Here is a 13619-nt window from a genome sequence, read left to right on the forward strand (position 1 = left end):
CTGTAATGTTTGATATCTCAGGGCCTTATAGGGCAAGTGCTGTGTGCACTACTGGAAATTAAGGAGTCTCCCCTTTCCAGTAGTATAAATCTTCCATTTCTAGTCCTTCTGGGCTGAAAAACTTTGAAACCCAAACCTGTCTCTATTGCAGTACTGACTACTAGCCATCCTGAACCTCAGAGCCATGTCATGGGGAGGTTAAGGAGGGGGATTCACATTTGGGAAAAAAAGGGACAACTTCTTAGCAGTTTTTCTTTTTTTTAGAACAAAAACAACACAGTGGTTGTGCTGAAGATCCTTAAAGGTTAAAAGTAGTCCTGAGGAGAAGAACTAGGGAGAAAAGTGTAGGTTAGACTGTAAAGATGGATGATAAATATAATTTATTACATGGATACCATCACCAGATAGGATGCAGATAGATAGATACATATGTGTATATACTGAAAGATATAACTAGAAATGAAGTATTCACGTCACAGATAGTTTGAAATCTGGGAAAAGAACCTATTCCTATATCCCTAAATAAGGTGTCATTGTCCCCTAGGTATGAATTATATGAATCCATTCTATTCAGTTGCTTACACCAAATAGATCATCTTGGTATCTGAGCATCTTCCAAAGATAAAATAAACATAGTGACTAACATGTCACTATAGAGAGAGGAACTGCAGGCATTTTCAACTTTCAAAGTTCCCTACTCATTCTTCTATTGGAGTATGGAAGGGGGATGCTTGGATTCAATCTCATTAATATGCAGATGCCTTAAGATCAGGTGTGAATTGCAGGCAATCTCCAGGAGGCTTCTATTATTATTTTTATTGTGATTGTTTAACAATTATATATTATAATAGTGCTTAGAGAATCCAATCAGGATCAGGGCCACATTGTATTAAGTGCTACACAAATACATAAGATAAAGTGAGCTGTAGCTCACGAAAGCTTATGCTCAAATAAATTGGTGAGTCTCTAAGGTGCCACTAGTACTCCTTTTCTTTTTTCCGAATACAGACTAACACGGCTGCTACTCTGAAACATAAGATATAGTCTACTATTCTAGACTGTGAGAGCTGTGCTTCCATGAACTCCCTTTGTGCATCTGTCTTGCTGTCCCCTGGCTCCCCCTGACCGCTTCATCCTACAAAGGATACTTCTTTATAACAGAGAGAAATCAGCACACATACATCCTGAGGGGGAGAATCTGGAGGATCCCAGCCATCATCTTCATCCTGCCTCTGGATGGCAGCCCCTTCCAGGATCATGGAGTTGGAACCCTGTGAGGCTGTTTGTGGACAGGTTATGGGGGAATGGGACAACTTTGAACAAGCAGAAGCTCACTATTGTGCAAAGATGAAGAGGGGAACTTTGGGTCCTTGGATATTTTAATCCATTAAAGCCATGAAACTGACCTTCATATTTCTGCTGGGGAAGTATATAAATAGTTAAAGGCTTTCCTCGTGTAAACTCTGTGCATATCACTTTCAATTTTCAAGCCAGCAGATATGTATCAATGTGACAATATGGCAGCTTTCTGCCAAAAATGCAGAATATTATGTCTATTGACAGGTAGCAGAGCTGCTATCATTTCATGTAGTAGTTTTTCACAATAGAGATATGTATAGGTTGAATATTCAGGGCAGGAGGATTTGCCCCCTAGAGTTTACAGAACAGCCATTAATGCAAAGAGTAGAGATAGGCCATCTCTACATATCACCCATACTTTAGTTTAACTGTCACAATTTCTACAGACAAATATGTAAAAACCACCATGACAATAAATAACTTGGATCATATTTGCATTATACTATGACTTAGAACTGTGTTTTCTACACACAGTATGGAACCAGTTAATCAAGACATTCTGTCCCTTCTCTGAGTAAAAGATATACAGAATGTATATTAGAAGTTACACAGAATGAGAGCAGTACTAATGCGCATGGGTTTTATTTTCTCCTTTTAGGTGTTATAGTAGGTCAGCCTCTCTTGCTTCCTCTGCTTGTGCTGCAGGAGTTCAAAAGGCAGTCCACCCAAATTATCCAATACCCCTTCCTACATCCACAACCCAATTAATAATGTTCAGTGATGTATGAAGCTGAGTTTACATTAATTTAGGATTATTAATATAAAAGTGCTGCATGCTCCAGACTCTTTATAAATAAATGTCACCAATTTATGAATAGTCACACTGCCCTGTGGGAGCTTAGAGAGTGTGAAGGGGAGCAGTGAATGGAGTAACAGTACTACCTCTTCCCTGCATCTTCCCACTCTCTTTGTGGCAATGCATATCCTTGGCAGTATACAAAGAGATTAACCCTCGCACTCCCCCTATATCTAGCCTTTGCTCAGGATGTGACAGGGCTCATGCCTACCCTGTGGGCACTACTCAGAACAGCTCCAGCACCCACCAGCTATTGCCTTCATTGTAAATATGAGTTTGTTTGTTTGTTTTTTATCGATGAGCACATCCATGGATGCTCAGAGTAGACAGAACCAAAGAAAGCTGTTACTTGGACCATATCACTGTTACTGATGGCAAAGCCTGGAGCTCAGTGAGACAGAAAACAAGTGAGTGCTTCACTGAGTGAGGAGTTAGAGTGTGGAAAAGGTTTTAAGTGCAATGTCACAGTGACAGATAAATGAAATGAAGATTATCTGTCTCAGAAATTGGCATTAATTGGAGTTAATGCACGAAGTGAATTCAATATTGCCACTATGTGTGGAAGGGTAAAATATGAGGGAATTATGTACAACAAGAAATGTATTTACATGTTTTATTTCAAAAGTAGCCACTGATTGTGTCTCCCTCAATTTTGGATTTTGGCAGAATGCGCAGAGGAAGCAACTGAGACCTGGCCATCTGTGAATGTTCCACTGATCATCTAGTGTTCTGTGATTGCTGCTCCTCAATCGCTAAGAATTGTGCATAACTTATATTTATTTGTCAGCCCGTTTAATCACATCTTGCCTTTCAGATTGTAAGCTCCTTGGTACCAGTACTTATCAGATGTTTGTACAACTCTAGCACACTTGGGCCCAGCCTGGTTGTGGCCTTTACATGCTACAGTAAAATAATAATAAAGTTAAGCATATGCATAAGTTCTTTTCTAGATTGGGCCCTAAATGTAAATGGAAACTCACATTTACTTTAATTAAATTTGGGTTTAAATGTAATGAAGTAAAGAGAAAAAAAGGACAAGGTTGAGTTTCCCTTCCCTGTTTTTTTGCATAAATAATTAAACTTTGTCTGCTAAAAAGGGTGGATAATTTTTGTTAACCAATTTCACCTTTTTTCCCCTGTATATCTGAGTTCTTCCATCCTTGATTTATAACAAATAAATTTGAACATTTTTGTTTCTTCTTCTTCTTCAAATCAACAGTTAAGGGTTCTGTATAAACGATATTTCCCAGGATGAGTTTCTGCTTGAAGTATTGAAGTTTCACTTTTAGCTGCTATCTACAACCTTTTCTACAACTACATATCCTGTCAGGCAATATCTTGGAATATGCAGTTGCATTGTTCCTTTTGGTCTGTGTGTGCAGACCATTTCTAACCAGCATCAATTGCAATCCAAATAATGCTCAGAAGTTGCTTCATTATTCATTAGGAAAAGCAATCTGGCATGCAGTGTGTTATCGACAGCTGGAATCCAATACCCAAAGGTCACCAAAACAAATACCAGAAAGAAAAGGTGTTAAGGCAAATAAAAATACACCTTTTTAATTTTGACTGAATTGATTAAACAACAATTGAATGGTGTCACAGGTCATAAGGCTTTGAGACGTAAGGTCAGCTTAATAGAAAAGAGCCTGGGGCCATGTCACAGGGTATGCTCTAAGGCCTAGAACTGAGGCCACATTATTGTGCTCCTTCCTGCCCTTACCCCATGTAGTCTGAAATGAAGAAATGCCTAAACAGAATAGAAAACATTCTAAATAGACTAGTGTTTATTGCTGAGGGCTACCCCCTGAGTGAATGCCGCTTAGAACTGATCACTTTATTTGAAGTGAAAGTACTGGGCATCTTTCAGTAAACAGTTATAAAATATGCTAGTCCAGAAAGAAAAAAAATCCTTCCTGCATTGCTAGTACTCTGTAATGTATGTACATCTCATTATTCTTCAAAACAGCTTCACCATTCAGTCAAGATATTTCAATGCTTAGATTAAATGAATGCAGTGGAAAATGATACATTCACTGATAAACAGAAATCCAAATCAGTTTGTGCACAATTTTGAGAACAGTATATTTATGCCAATGTATTCATATGGCTAATAATTGATCCTTTTTGTAGTAGTTTGTTGGTTATCATACGTTGAAAGTTATGTTGCCTCAGACAATAGTTAGTCCATGGAATCCACTGCCACAGAAGGTCATAAGGTCAAATACTATAGGTGGATTTTATGATTAATAATATCATGACAAATCCTGGTTCTGGACCTGATCCAGCAAACTACTTAAGCCTGTCCCTGACTCCTAGCATGTGAGTCGTGCCACTGACTTTAAGAGGACTCCTGACATGTTTCAAGTTAGGTCTGTGCTTAAATAGCTGGCTGAACTGAAGCTACTTGTAATATTTAAGGAAACTCTATGGTCTGCAAGGGCTCCACAGCTGTGAATCCTGAAGGTTGTGTTATCCTTTTTGAGATTGCTGTGCAGCCCCTCCTCCCCTCCAAGTCTGCCTTACGCTGCAGTACAGCACTTAGGAATTATCTGGGGGAGGTGCTGGGTATTCAGAGTGCCTTCCCAATCTTCCAGCAGAGGGAAGGTCCCTCTCAACATGGATTCATGAAGGGCAAGTCATGCCTGACCAACCTGATTGCCTTCTATGATGAGATAGCTGGCTCTGTGGATATGGGAAAAATGGTGGATGTGATATATTTGATTTTCGCAAAGCTTTTGATATGGTCTCCCACAGTATTCTTGCCAGCAAATTAAAGTATGGATTGGATGAATGGACTATAGGTAGATAGAAAGCTGGCTAGATCATCAGGCTCAACGGCTTGAAGTCTGGTTGGCAGCCAGTATCAAGCAGAGTGCCTGAGGGGTCGGTCCTGAGGCCGGTTTTGTTCAACATTTTCATTAATGATCTGGATGATGGGATGGATTGCACCCTCAGCAAGTTCACGGATGACACTAAACTGTGGGGTGAGATAAATATGCTGGAGGGTAGGATAGGGTCCAGAGTGACCTAGACAAATTGGAGGATTGGGCCAAAATAAATCTGATGAGGTTCAACAAGGACAAGTGCAGAGTTCTGCACTTAGGAAGGAAAAATCCCATGCACTGCTACAGGCTGGGGACCGACTGGCGAAGCAGCAGTTCTGCAGAAAAGGACCTGGGGATGACAGTGGACGAGAAGCTGGATATGAGTCAGCAGCGTGCCCTTGTTGCCAAGAAGGCCAATGCCATATTGGGCTGTATTAGTAGGAGCATTGCCAGCAGATCAAGGGAAGTGATTATTTCCCTCTATTCGGCACTGGTGAGGTCACATCTGGAGTATTGTGTCCAGTTTTGGGGCCCCCACTATAGAAAGTATGTGGACAAGTTGGGGAGAGTCCAGCAGAGGGCAACAAAAATATTTTGGGGGCCAGGGCACATGACTAATGAGGAGAGGCTGAAGGAACTGGGTTTATTTAGTCTGCAGAAGAGAAGAGTGAGGGGGGATTTCATAGCAGCCTTCAACTACCTGAAGGGGGGTTCCAGAGGGGAGGGAGCTCAGCTGTTCTCAGTGGTGGCAGATGACAGAACAAGAAGCAATGGTCTCCAGTTGCGGTGGGGGAGGTCTAGGTTGGATACTAGGAAAAACTATTTCATTAGGAAGGTGGTGAAGTGCTGGAATGGGTTACCTAGGGAGGTGGTGGAATCTCCATCCTTAGAGATTTTTAAGGCCCAGCTTGACAAAGCCCTGGCTCTGATGATTTAGTTGGGGTTGATCCTGCTTTGAGCAGGGGGTTAGACCAGATGACCTCCTGAGGTCTCTTCCAACCCTAAACCTCTATGATTCTATGATACAAATTACATGGGTATGTACTCTGATTATGTCTCCTAATCTTTAGGGTCATAGGTCCAAAACTGAACAGTCAGCCAGAGAGGAGACTCTAGGACTGAATGGATGAAAATTCCTTCCAAAATCTTGGCAGTTGTGGGGGAAGGGATTCTTAGAAGAAAGACCCAAGTGAAAGACCCTCCTGCCCACTGACATATAAAGATCTGTTCCTTCTCCCTCCTACCACTTACACCTGTGCTGAAAAACTTCTGTCCCTTGGGCTGAAATAGCACCTGCAGTGCCTGGAGGTAAAAGAGAGAGGTTTGGAATGAACATAGGATTGCTCAGAAAGCAGGAATCTCATTAATAAGATCTAGGCCTCCCAAGTATCTCTGACATACCAATGTGGAGAAAAAAGAAAAAGGAAAATCTGTTTTTCCCACATTCATTTCCATGATAATCTAACTTTTAATTAATAAAAATGAACTTAAGAATTTTGGGCCCAATGGAATTCTGGCTGTGTATCTGAGTCCCCATGACATTGCAGGGATGCAAGATTATTTTAAGTGTGTGTTTCCTTCTTGGAATTCCTCTTTAAGGCAGTTTTCTAGCACAGAAGGGGCTGTACAGAGAAGTTAAAGCCTCTAGCGGCTTTTATTATATATGACTGCAGGGAAGAACAATGCATGTCTCTCTTGCCCGTATGCCATGCCATGCCCTCCCCTTCTTCAAACTCCTTGCCTTTGCTCCACTCCCTATCGGCCACCTCAATATGTGTGGTTTCTTGGACTAATGGACAATCCTCCAGCTATGGGAATGAGTAACAGCACTTTTCCCCCTTGGGATGAGGAGATCTGCATGTAGTCAGTCTCCTCCATGCATGGACATTTAACCTATTTAGTTATGTTACTACCTTCCACACCTATCTTGCTACATCACTGTAAATCCCCTCCTGGGACTCTCATGTACACACTCCTTCTAATCAGCTCCTGGGCTTCGCTTGGTTATGGATAAACTTGCTAAATTGTGTGCTAGATTTTGGCCTGATCACGCTCTCTCTGTATTTAATAGCTAAACTCCTATTGCTTTCAGTGGGAGCAGGGTTGGGCCTTTCATGATGATGAAAAATGTGATGAGATCCCATTTTCATTTGTGACCTCAACTAGAAATTGGCAAGCTAATGCACTAACTCACTACATCATTTAATTCTCAAAAGGTGGAAAACATTAAATAAACTATACATTTTTCAGTGTTAATCTATGACATTTTAAGGAGAGAGAAAAATATTATGCAATATGTAAAATTGTCCAAAGCAATGTAATACCTTCATCTGACTGTTCAACTATTAATTAAAATGTGCTTTCTGGTGTAAGAAATACTTTAGAAAATAGACATAATTGAAGACATTGGGCTAGTTTCTCAGATGGAGTAAATCAACCTCTCTTTCTTACATTCAATGGAGCAAGGCTGAGTTATACCAGCTGAGAATCTGACCCAAAATGAGTTTAACTCTGAGGTTAAGAATAAGCTATTAGAGCAGTTTTTATTTTGTTTGGCTTTAGATGAGTAAAGCTACTTTTAAGACCACCAGCCTGTCCACTTTTCTGTATTTCATGTCTTGTATTTCATGTCCTCTTAGGAGGAAGGTTTGTTTCCCTTTCTATGGGTTTATTTTAAGAAATATCTTTTGCTTTAAAAATAATACTTAAAAATATTATTATATAAACAGTGAAGTTCAGGAGCTAGTCTGTCTACAAACATCTAAAGCAAGGATTTGAACTCACAAATTTCTTACCAAGAGTGGGAAGCCTATAAATCACTCAACAATGGAGAATTTGATTGGTACTCTTTAGAAGGGATTTTAAAGATTAAATTATCTTAAAAGGGTCTCCTTTTTTAGGTGTAGAAACAACTATGTATGCACTTTTCAATCACTAACATCTGCAGATACAGTTGATAGATTCTAATACCTGAACTCACAGGAGATACAATTTTCCTGATCAAAAGTCATTTGGTAGCTATTGGGTGCTCTGCGCTTTTGGTAATTGGCTTGTTTATTTAGGAGCCTGAGATTCAGAGTTTCAAAGACGCTTGATGGAGTTAGACATCCAACTTTTATGGAATTTCATTTTCCTTTGAAAATCCCACCCTCAATCAGGATTTAGGAGCCTTTTCTTTTTGAAAAGAAAAGCTTAGAATTTTTAAATCAGGTGCAATATAACATCCCTCCCTTTCTTCACTATTACATTGTCTTTCAAATACAATCTTTCATCTTATTTTGAATAAGTATAGGGAGACTGCTTAATTAAAAATGTCAATGCTAAAACATCTGTATATGTATATTTAACTTTTCAATTTCTAGAGCACATTTCCCTATACTAATTTTAAATTTTATTTTAATGTATAATCCTTGCTTTTGGCTCATCCCCCATCTAGAATTCTACTTTACACCTTAACTGATGAATGCTTTGGGATTTCATTCAATATTGTCTTCTCAGTAAATAAGCACAGAGCACCTTTTCTGGTTTAAGGGTTCATCAGTGTTTGGATAACCTCTCTTTGAACTTCCCTGACTTCTCAAATTAATTTAGATAACTGAATAAACCCACTCACTTTCTGGTGGACAATGTGAATAAAGAAAAGGAGTACTTGTGGCACCTTAGAGACTAAAATTTATTTGAGCATAAGCTTTCGTGAGCTACAGCTCACTTCATCTCTCTGGTCATCAGTGACCAGTGAGATGAAATGAGCTGTAGCTCACGAAAGCTTATGCTCAAATAAATTTGTTAGTCTCTAAGGTGCCACAAGTACTCCTTTTCTTTTTGCGAATACAGACTAACATGGCTGCTACTCTGAAACCTGTCAATGTGAATAAAGTTGTTTTAAGCAGCCATGCATATATTCTAAAGTATTTAAGAAATATTTTTAAAGTTTTAATTATTGGTGCACTGTATCTGTGTTTGCTCTTGACAAGTTGTGATGGACTTCAGTGGCAGGACTTGTGTGAATAAGATAGTCACAGTTTGGCTTCTCATTAGTTTATGGAGTAACAGAAGTGGACAAATTAAGAGCTCTTCCATAGGGACAATTTAATTGGTATGCCAAAGCCATATTCAAAGGGACTGATCCTGCACTCTCTGTGCACTCAAAACTTTCAGGGATCTCTTCATTGCCATGAAGCCCCTTAAGCTGACACAAAGGAACTGCAGGGCAGGTTTAAATCCCCTAGAAATAATTCTAGTGTTGAGAATCCCCTACACTCAGATACTGAGCTGGCTCTACCAGCTCTCCTCAACTTCTGCAGAATCCCTGAGGAGAAGGGGAGGGTATTCTGAGGGATGGGGGAAAGCTGGGAGGTCTCATGGCAGGGACAGATACTACACCCTTGCAGTATCCATAGGGAACATTGAAACACGTGCTCAAGTTTGGGAAGCCTAAGACAACCCTAACTTGAACTGGAGGCTGAAGCAGCCCCATCAGTCCTTGAATAGGAAAGGTGAACACCACTCCCCTCTGCCATGGAGGAGGTTCACAGTCACTACAAGATTAGGACTGAAATTCTGAAATAGTTGAACTTTCAGTACAATTCAGATTACCCAAAATGTACTTATTCCAAGCTTCTGTTATTAGATGTTCCAATGGATTGACGAGTACTGGAAAAAACAAAGAGCCCACCAGATATTATTACATGGCTTAAAAGTGTCTGGGATACTTTTGTCATGGAAAAAAAAATCACAGAAAATACAAAAATGCATTCTAATGATTTCAGTATATTGGGATTCCTTTCAAAATGTGAACAAAGCAACCCTTCAAAATCAAACCTGAGACCAGATCATTTTAATTAAATAACTTCTGCTGACAGCACTAGGCTCCCATTTGTCTCTAACATCCTCGTTTTAGACATATTTGCTGTTACTCTGTATTTTCTCTTGCCTGTTTTCTTTGCTCTAATGTTTTTTACTTTGTTTTTTCTGAACATGGTTCAATACAAAGTTCAGAAAAAAATGAAAAGGGGGCTATGGAGAAATAAGGTAGCTATAATTTTGGCTGCACCTGATGTTTCTTAAAGCTTCATAGTTGACTGCTTCCTGCAGAAGCAGCAGCAGTATCTTATCCCCTGTAAGGTTGTCTCTAATTGTAAAGGGACACTAATTTCTCCAAGCACCAAGCCAACAGGAGAGAGAGAGAGATAGATAGCTAACTGAGAGCTAAATCTATCTAATAAACAATGAATAGATAGATACATTCCTATCTATATGTACGCTCCTGAAAATCTGAATTCTCTGGTAGACTTAATAGAAAACCAGTACATTTTTGAATTAAATATTCACTTTGACTCTTTTATTTGACAAAAATTCCCAGACCACTATTTCCTTTCACAGTTCAAATGTCAAGCATCCCTTGCACAGTGGTCAGGGTGGCGTGCAGGAAAAGAGGAAACCCCTAAACAGAAATCTTTAACGATGACAAGCCTGGTTAACTCAATGACCACAGTAGCCTTTGTCTCCCTTTCTCCTCATGCTAGCTCCTGCTGACTCAGATTGGGGAAAAAAAGTCAACTAGCAGGGCAGCTGGTCATGCATAGTGTGGGGAAAATGCTTTCTTCACCTTTGTGCACAAAGTGTAAAAGGCCCTTCTATTTCCTCTGCTGTGTTTTTGTTTTTTGTCTTTTTTTTCTGATTGACTAGCTTTATATTGATTGAAAAGTCATTTCCTTTGCCCAGTCTTCTGAAAAATAAAATAAATGTTTTCTGTGACCCTAACATCTTAATTCTTCTTTCATAGAGCTATAGAAAAAGTTTCCTGTCAATTATATTGAGGGAAAAATTATATTGTTGTTTTGAAGCACACTTTTTCTCCCTGTGTGTCAAAAGGGAGCAAATGATGCATTAAAAGCCTAAAAGCTGAAATAAAGATTAGGTGTAAAGTGCTATTGATCCTTTTACATAAAGAAGCTAAGACAGATTCCACTTGGCTGTCAGGTTGCATTTTCAGTAAGTTACCCAGACACAATATTTGAAACTTCTACAAAGGAATCTTTAAAGTGTTGCTGAAAGTATCAAATAAGATTGGACAAGATAACAAGAACAACCATTAAAAAATGGCAGCAGTGTGGCTGAGGTATGATAGGGTTGCTTTGTGCCACCAGGCTTAATGGAGCCAATGTCTGGATGTTCACATTACCTCTATGAAGAACTAGAAAATTTTAGCTTCTCTCTTCTTAATATCCTGACATGTACACTCAGGGGCTTATTTTCAGAAAGATGCCTAACCATCTAAAAGTTCATTTGCAAACTGGGGAGCAATTTCCACTGAGTGCAGCCGAGGGAAGATTGTCAAGGATCTGCTTAGAGCTGGGCAGGAAGTGGTTTTCCTGTCTTGCAAAAATTTTTGAGATTTCAAAAAAACAAAACAAAACAAAAACAAAAAACATTCCTGTCCGAAATCAGGATGAGAAGTCGAATCTGGGAAATTTTGTAAACCAAAAATTTATGTTGTGCTCCCACCTACCTGGTCACCTCCTTGAACGCCTATCTCCTTACAGGTTTTGAAGGACAGGCCTGAGTTCATTTGGATTCATCTCCAGCTCATCAGAGTATAACTTCCTTATTTTTTTCCCATATGAATTTATTTGGCAATGACTCCACCCATCTTGCTGCTTCCTGGCAGGATCAGCAGGGCAGCTCAGAAGGAAAGCTGTAAATAAAATTTCTAAACCCACACTTACTTGCCAGATAGTTGTAAACTCCCAAGTAGTAACACAAATACATACAATATATTCAACACAGTAATTATATTAACTAGGAATTAAATATAACAGGGTAAAACACTACTCTCAGGATCACCAGTGCCCACACTGATAATACCCACAAATTTCTCCAGTCACATGACCTAATAGAGCTAGGGATGTAAAATGTTAATTGATTAACTGGTAAGCATTAGTCTTACCAGTTAACCACCTTAACCATTAACACCCAGGCCGGCCAGCTGGCCGGCCCACAAACCCCAGCGGCCTCACACCAGCTAAAGTGGGCCTTGCCACACCACCCAGACAGAGTGGCCAGAGCAGCCCCAGCCCTAGCTGTGTGGCCCCAGCAGGAGCAGCCCCAGCTGTGCCAGCCAGATGGGCCCCAGCTGCTTAATAGTTAACCGTTTAAATTAAATATTTTAATAGTTTAAGCAGTTAACTTTTTCAATGGTTTTTACATTGCTAAATAGAGCAAGAGAAAAATTGTGTGTCCCACTGGCACACATACTTTGTAGGAGCCCTTGATGACCTGTGACAAAAAATATCTTCTGTAGCAGCAGTAAGCAATTTAGCTGACTTGGTTCAGTACAGCCAAAAGGCTCAAACATGGGATAAAGTGGTAAACCCCTCTACAGGTTTAATAAGTAACAGGTAGTAAAATTCCCAAGCCCTTATCCCCTGGCTTGAGGACATAGTTCAGGCCATGGGGGGTGTTCTCCCACACAAGTTCCCTGAATATCTAACTAAAAGTGGGTGCACTCACAATTCTGACAGCGATCCTCAGGTTCAGAGATGAATCTGGACTCCTCTGTAACTGAAGAGGGGCTGACACTCACATCTGGCAAGTGTCCTCTTCATATAGGAATGGGGCTGCTTCTGCTCCCAAGATTTTACCTCACTGTAAAGGGGTGTAGGGCTCAAGTGCAGATTATAATAACTGTACTAAAATCCTAGCTCTAATCTCCTACCCTAGTGCTCAGTTTAAGGCTATTGCTTCCAGGTAACCAGAGGCCAGTTCTCAGGGGGACCCTGCATGCAGACCTTGGACTAAAGAGCTACCCCACAGCCAGTCCTGCCCTTTCAGTGGCTGGCTCCAGAACACTCAAAAAAAAAATTATACCCTTTCACAGTGCTCCCCAGGGTGGGCCTCTCACTCAGAACCATTCTGTTGGTCAAGGCTAGCTCTTCTTCCAGGGCTTTTACTTGTCAGTCACTGAACTCTAACCCACCTTCTGGGAAACACTGCTCCTCCTCTGAGTCCACTTGCTGGTAGCCATCAAGGCACCCTGCTATCCTTCCCCAAGCTGACAAGACCCCTCTGGCTCGAAATACTATCTCTTCCCACTCCCATTGGTAGCATAGCAGACTCTGAATTTGCCCTTCTCCTCCCTTCTTCCCAAGGACAGAGACTCTTTCTGAGTTACAAGCAGACAGAAACCCAGGAAGCATGCTAAGCTCCTTGAGTTACATTTAAATAAATAAACACACAGACTTTTAAATATAATTTTAAAGCATTTCATTTCAAATTTGACCATTTTTATTTTTTTTACTTTAACTATAATTAGCTTACATTTCAAAAAGGAAAGTTATTTTGAATCACAAAGCCAGGATTTTTCATTTAAAAAATGTCAAAGCAAAACATGTTGACAATTTCTAAACTCTCCCTCTCCCCAAAATATTTTCTCTTGAAAAATCCATCAAAACTGACCTTTCCTTATGAAAAGTTTTGGGTTCAACATATCAGCATTTTCTGATGAAATTTTTTTAATAAAACAATTCCTGAACAGCTCTACTTACAATTCCCTTGCCTCATGCTCTACTCAGCCATAGCAGATGTTAGATCAGTTTGCAAACTATTATAACCTGCACCAGCTGGCAACAGTCCCA

At 40.0% G+C, this 13619-nt stretch overlaps 1 long non-coding RNA gene across 1 annotated transcript in view; it reads left to right on the forward strand.

Moving 5' to 3' along the window:
- LOC125631965 (uncharacterized) overlaps window positions 1–3305 on the forward strand; it is a 29223-nt gene extending 25918 nt beyond the window's left edge. Inside the window, exon 4 of the long non-coding RNA XR_007355118.2 lies at window positions 1009–3305. This is a non-coding gene — a long non-coding RNA (uncharacterized LOC125631965). The remainder of the gene's footprint in view (window positions 1–1008) is intronic.
- The last annotated feature ends 10314 nt before the right edge of the window (window positions 3306–13619 follow it).

This window comes from Caretta caretta, chromosome 2 (assembly GCF_965140235.1).
Source record: "Caretta caretta isolate rCarCar2 chromosome 2, rCarCar1.hap1, whole genome shotgun sequence".
Lineage (NCBI taxonomy): Eukaryota > Metazoa > Chordata > Testudines > Cheloniidae > Caretta > Caretta caretta.